Source organism: Eschrichtius robustus, chromosome 4 (assembly GCF_028021215.1).
Source record: "Eschrichtius robustus isolate mEscRob2 chromosome 4, mEscRob2.pri, whole genome shotgun sequence".
NCBI lineage: Eukaryota > Metazoa > Chordata > Mammalia > Artiodactyla > Eschrichtiidae > Eschrichtius > Eschrichtius robustus.
In genome coordinates, this window is record NC_090827.1 from 77,444,739 (window position 1) to 77,452,043 (window position 7,305).

The window sequence follows — 7,305 nt, forward strand, 5'->3', positions numbered from 1 at the left end:
CTGTATCACAAAGTGAATCAGCTATACGTATACATGTATCCCCATATCCCCTACCTCTTGCGTCTCCCACCCTCCCTATCCCACCCCTCTAGGTGGTCACAGAGCACCGAGCTGATCTCCCTGTGCCATGCGGCTGCTTCCCACTAGCTATCTAGTTTACATGTGGTAGTTTTGGCTGAGGCTTGAAGGATAAGCAGGAAGGGTTTTAAGGGATACCGTCTACGCTGCATTGAGGCAGTAGCTCTCTAGTAAAATCACCTGGGGAAGCTTTTTAGGCAACCCTCATCCCTAAATCATTGGATTTAATTATTGGTTCCAAGTGTCACCTGGGCGTAAGTATTATTGAAGAGCTCCCAGGTAATTTTACTGAGCAAACAAGAGAGACAACCACAGAAGGAGCATGGGCTTTGGAATTAGACGGCCTTGTTCTAACGCCCTGTGCCATTCGACTAGGCCTATTGTGGAGGCTGTGTCCGTGTCCCACAGCTGCTCTGTTTCCTCCTATTTCTACCGGTGCCTGGGAAGAAACCCTGCCATGGGAGAGTCCCTCCCCTTTGACAAACTTTCCTTGACTGAAAAAGCCTGGACTGGGAATCAGGAAATCTGGATTCTATCCCAGCTCTGCCACTGAGGTGCTACACGCGTGTGCTGGGTCACATAAGGAGATAAAGCAAAGACACTTAGGATTAATATTTGCAAGACATCGCGCTAGGTACTCAATGCATTTCTGGGCCTCAACGTCCCCATCGGTTGAGGTTTTTAGATCAGGATTTGTAGACCATAAAGTCTATTTAATAGGCCATGACCAGAATTATCTTTAAAGAATGATGTAAAACATAATAGAAAAGTGGAGTACACTGCATAGAATGGGGCAAGTATTGTGAAGTAAAATTTTGTTTCAGTTATAACTACATGCATTTACTGGGTCATAATGTAAAATAAATGTCATGTTATAGGTTTAAGTTAAAAACTTTAAGAGTACTCACTGGCAGTACATATACTAAAATTGGAAAGATACAGAGAAGATTAACATGGCGCCTGTGCAAACACATGAAGCGTTCCATATTTTTTTTAATATTACATTTTTTTTTTTACCACAACTTTAAAAAAAGAGTTTGAGAAACATGGGATTAGATGCTCTCTGTGGACCCCTCCCTTCTGCTTTATATCCCTTGACTACTCCAGCCTACCGTGAACTCACCTTTCTGTAACCTCCTTTTAGTTAGTACCATGTAATTCTAGCCTATCATTTATTTCTTTTAAGAGGGAGGCAGGACAGTGTAGTGGTTAAAAGCACCTTATTGAGTTAGATAAATCTATGTTTGAATCGAATTTCTTCACTTATTTGTTGAATGACCTAGAAAATATACCCAACCTCTACTAGCCTTGGGTTTCTTATGTGGGTGAGCACACCTAGGACACACAATGTTTCTAAGATTAAATATGATGCTGAAAGTCAAACTCTTAGCATGAATCACCTCATTCACAGAAAGTGCCTGGTGTAAAACAGCAATTGTTATCTGACTTCCCGTCCACCCAGATTTTAAGGCACAGTCTGCAATTTAGTGCCTGGCATATACAAAGTCATAAATACCTTATGCATAGAAAAACAAGGATTCCAGCGTCAAGCAGCCCCTCAAGCTGGAGAGCAGCCATTCTCTGTCGGCATGCCCCATGGCCATCCAGGTCTCAGGAGGAGAGGCAGGGCACTCCGTCCTCTATGCATGCATCCCCTTCGCTTTTCCTCTGACATGATTGGTCGAACCTGGGAAGGCAAGGCAGAAGGCAGATCCTGGCTACAATTTGCTTCAGGGATCAAAACATCCATGACATTTCAGTGCCATCCAAACCAAGACAGATGGAAACTCAAGATCAGCTGTTTCACAGGCATCTACCTGAGATGGTTTCAGATAGAAGCACAGGACAAAGAAATGAGAAAGAGCTGGTGGCCAGAATACTGAGAAAATGGGGGTAAGGTTCAGACATTACACCAGGAAAAAGTGACCATGATCCAACAGTCAACAAATAAGCAACTCACTAGGTCTTAATTGCCTCACAAATACTCTGGGAACCAAAGCATTGTCTTGTAAATGATTCATTTCAGGAAGTACCCACTAATCAATGACTAGGGCTTCTGTGTAACAGTTTCCCCAGATTTGTAGGGGGTGATCATGTGAACTGGATCATTGATTTTAGAATGAGATAAGCAGCAATACTGGTAACCTAATCCACCTACTCCAAGTAGCTACAAAGAAATTAGCTGCCCTTAGTGGAAGCCAGCCCATTAGGAAGAGTGAAAAGAAACCCATTCATCATGAGAGGGCCTCACACCAACCAAGTCTCCCTGGAGCATTCAGCTAAGCTGAGAAGGTGTTGATGGAGAAGGGGATAATAATCCATAAATAGATGCATGGGAAAGGAGGGGAGAGGGGAGGGAAGCCTCATGAGATTGCACAGGGAAAAAAATGGGCCTTAAAATGATAAAAATTATAGAAGTACAATATTACAAGGACTACCCAAATAGTATTATAAAGAATAGGACTGTTGAAAGTAGCCCTTGATGCTACTTTTTTTTTTTTTGGAAGAAAACTTGCTTTGAAATTGTATGGTGAAAAAGAAAAGAAAATGTATGTGAATAATGTAGCCCCACCTAAAAATATGTTGCTAACACAATGGTTTTTCAGGAAAGAAAAAGCAAGGATGCCTGGAAATAGCTGCATCTAATCAGCCCCCATCCCAAGCAATCAACTGAAGTCCAGGAAATTCCATATGTAACCAGAAGAATAGACATCCTGGAGCATTTTGCCACAGTTAAGTTTAGAGGAAACAGACCCCCATCAGCTCTAGTAACAAAGAAGAATTAAAGGTGAAGAAACTGCTGTGGGTCCCTGTGCCTCCCTTCTGGGAAGGTGGTGGCCGGTGCCGGGGGGAGAAGGATGGGAATTTGGACAGAGGCAGTGGCCCTGGCTGTCCCGACAGCCTATTGTTCTGAAACCACCCCTTCAGCGCAGCTCAGAGCAGTGTTTTTCTCCAGGGAAAAAAATTAAAGAACAGTGGCTGGAGCTCAGCTTATCCTCCTGTCTTATCCTCACAATCATTAAAAATGTTTGTTAACATAGCAATGGTTTATGATTAGCACTTTTGGGGTCTTAAGAAATCCTTCTCTATCCAAAGGTCATAAAGATGTTCTCCTGTACTTTCTTCTAAAAGATTTAAAAATTTCCCTTTCACAATGAATTCCTCCTTCTCTATGGACTTGAAAGACACCAAAAGCACAAACCGAAAAGGGAAAAATGAATACATTTCACTTCATTAAAATTAATAACTTCTGCTTGCCGAAAATATCATAAAGATAAGCCACAAACTCAGAGAAAATCTTGATACCACATCTGACAAAGGACTAGGATGAAGAATATACAAAGAATGGCTGCAACCCAGTGAAAAAATATCCAAAAAACATGATAAGGTAATTCACAAAAAGAAATATAGATGACTATTCAAGATATTAAAAGATTCTTTTTCTTTTTTTTTTGACGTGTCGCATGGCTTGTGGGATCTTAATTCCCCTGACCAGTGTTTAAAGCCTCAGCTTTGAAAGCATGGAGTCCTAACCACTGGACCTCCAGGGAATTCCCAAAAGATTCTTAACTCTCTTAATAATCAGGGAGATGCAAATTAAAATCATCACAATGAGATATCATTTTACATCTACTAGATGAAAAAAAAATGATGAAGTCTGATAATACTGTGTTGGTGAGGATGTGGAAAAGCCGAATCTTATACACTGCTGTCGGGCTGTAAAACAGTACCATTTCTTTGGAAAACAACTTGGCACTACCTAAAACAAGTAAAGATCACATTTCTATGACCCAGCAATTCCACTTCAAGTGGAAGTGTGGAAACTCTTGCGTATGTGCTCTAGGAGACATGTATAAGACTGTTAGTAGAAAGAAGCACGATCCACATTAGCAAAAACACATATGCTAAATGCAAACACAGCTGAGCACCATCGTTTGGGGATGCCTACATTGTAGTCTACTATTTTTAGAAAGCAAAAGATGATAACACAAAATTCAGGAAAGTGGTTATGTTTGAGGGGAAGGCAGGAGGGTGGGAAAAGGGGAGGAAGGCACAGCCAGTTATAATCATATTTTTAATGTCGGGAATCTTCTGTCGGCCAGTGACTTTACGTATATTACACATATTCCATGGTAGGCACAGAATATTTCATAATAAATTTCTTTTAATTTGTTAAGAAAAGAAAGGGGTGAACAAAGGACAGAAATCTCTAATGGCTCATTGTCAAGGAAAACATGAGATCTTGGTAACATCAGTCTCACCAAAATAAGAGGGGAACGGTACTCAAGAAGTGATGGATTGCTCTCTGTCGGGGAGGGTCTGCATAATTTGTGTGTCTGTGGAGGTCCTCCCAGAACATGGGCAGCTGGCCTAGTGACCAGGACCGGTGCCCAGGGTTACACCCTATTACTCAGGTTGGCAAGTGGCCTGGTGGGCAAGTGGTGATCAGCTATGGGAAAGGTATGCCACTTAGCACATGAATGTTGCATGTGGCAAGATCTATTTTAGATGATTTTCCCTGCAGAAAACTGAGGGCTGTTCTGGGGCAAGGCCATTTGGTCTAATATTGGGGACACCCTACTTTCTACCTTGACTGCATGAATTTGACATTGAACCACGGCTGTTTTTCCAACAGTTGGCAGTTTGAATTGTTATTTGAAAGACTCAGTACTCGGGTCTTGGCAGTGTAAGGACTTTGTAACCGTAGCACTACTCATACAGCTACAACCCTTTTTTCGGTTGTTATTTCTATCTTTAATATATTGGAGTCTTACCTATTCTCCCAAAAGGATTATAAAGTTATCCAGGTGGCAGGATTTCCTAAAGCCCTGTTTTGTCCATCCTTGCTGCCAAAAACTTGGCAAAATAAGGGCTTAATAGGTTTTTTAGTTTGAAAAAATTATAAAGTCACAGGAAGTTTCAAAAATAATAGAGAGGTCCCATATACTCTTCATTCAGTTTCCCCCAGTGACTATACCTTACATAACTATGGAACAATGTCAAAACTAGGAAACTGATATTGGTACAATGTGTGCCCTCCATGTTGCTGCAAATGGCAAAATTTTTCTTTTTTTATAGCTGAGTAGTATTCCATAGTGTGTGTGTGTGTGTGTGTGTGTGTGTGTGTGTGTGTGTGAACTTTATCCATTCATCTGTTGATGGACACTTAAGTTGCTTCCATATCTTGGCAAGTGTAAATAATGCTGCTATGAATATTGGGGTGCATGTATCTTTTTGAATTATTGTTTTTGTTTTTTTCAGATATATACCCAGGAGTCGAATTGCTGGGTCATATGATAATATCATTCTACGTTGGTGATTATTTCCTCTCTGCTTTAAAAAAAAAATTCCATTACGTTTTTTCACATGTAGCTGGCCAGTTTTCCCAGCATCATTTGTTGAAGAGGCTGTCTTTCCACCATTGTGTACTCTTGCCTCCTTTGTCATAGATTAATTGACCATAGGTGCATGGGTTTATTTCTGGGTTTTCTATCCTGTTCCACTGATCTATATTTCTATTTTTGTGCCAGTACCATAATTTTTTCATGACTATAGCTTTGTCGTATAGTCTGAAGTCAGGGAGCTTGATTCCTCCAGCTCCATTTTTCTTTCTCAATATTGCTTTGGCTATTTGGGGTCTTTTGTGTCTCCATACAAATTTTAAGATTTTTTGTTCTAGTTCTGTGAAAATGCCATTGGTAATTTAATAGGGATTGCATTGAATCTGTAGATTGCCTTGTGTAGCACAGTCATTTTGACAATACTGATTTTTTCAATCCACAAACATGATATATCTTTCCACCTGTTTGCAGCTTATTCGATTTCTTTCATCAGTGTCTTACAGTTTTTGGAGTATAGGTCTTTTGTCTCATTAGGTAGGTTTATTCCTAGGTATTTTATTCTTTTTGATGTAATGGTAAATGGGATTGTTTCTTGAATTTCTCTTTCTGATCTTTCAGTATGGAGGTTCCTTAAAAAACTAAAAATAGAACTACCACATGACACCGCAATCCCACTCCTGGGCATATATCTGGAGAAAAACATAGTCCAAAAGGATACATGTACCCCAATGTTCATTGCAGCACTGTTTACAATAGCCAAGACATGGAAGCAACCTAAATGTCCATTGACAGAGGAATGGATAAGGAAGATGTGGTACATATATACAATGGAATATTACTCAGCCATTAAAAAGAATGAAATATGCCATTTGCAGCAACATGGATGGACCTAGAGATTGTCATACTGAGTGAAGTAAGTCATACAGAGAAAGAGAAATATCACATGATATCCCTTACATGTGGAATCTAAAAAGAAATGATATAAATGAACTTATTTACAAAACAGAAACAGACTCACAGACTTAGAGAACAAACTTATAGTTACTGGGGGGTGGGGGGGAAGGATGAGGGGAAGAGATAGTTAGGGAGTATGGGATCAACATGTACACACTGCTATATTTAAAATGGATAACCAACAAGGACCTACTGTATAGTACAGGGAACTCTGCTCAATGTTATGTGGCAGCCTGGATGGGAAGGGAGTCTGGTGGAGAATGGATACATGTATATGTATGGCTGAGTCACTTTGCTGTGCACCTGAAACTATCACAACATTGTTAATCGGCTATACTCCAATATAAAATCAAAAGCTTTTTAAAAAAAGTAAAAAAAAAAAAAAAAAAATCCATTATATTCTGATTTTCATAGTGCCTACTGGGAAATCAGATGTAAACCTAATTTGTTCCTTTGTCAGTAATCTGTGTTTTTCTCTGGTTGTCTTTAAGATTGTCTTTCTTTTTCTTTTATTCTCTTTCCTTCCTTTTCTCCTTCCTTCTCTCCCTCCCCCCTTCTTTCTTCCTTTCCTTCTTTTGGTATTCTGCTGTATCATTACAATATATCTATCTAGCCTTGTATTTCTTTTTATTTATTCTGCTAGAGATTCATTGGGTTTCCTAAATCTGAAGATTTCTGTTTCTGTAAATTCATGAAAATTCTTAGTCAACATCTCTTTGAATATTGCCTTATTCTACAGTTTTTCTATTATCTCTTGTACTCTGATTAGGTATATGTTAGATATCTTAACTATAGTCCCTATATCTTCTTTTCCAAATATATTTAATTCCAAATATTTGTTCATTTCTTAAAAAGAATTCATAGCTTAAAACTTGCAGATCACTATTAGTTTTATTAATAAGTATTTCTAAATATTTTGACCAAGAGCATT

The 7,305-nt window shown here is 39.3% G+C and overlaps 1 pseudogene; it reads left to right on the top strand.

Annotated features, from left to right (window-relative positions):
• Positions 1 to 978: 978 nt before the first annotated feature.
• LOC137764541 (U6 spliceosomal RNA) lies at positions 979 to 1,070 on the top strand (annotated as a pseudogene).
• The last annotated feature ends 6,235 nt before the right edge of the window (positions 1,071 to 7,305 follow it).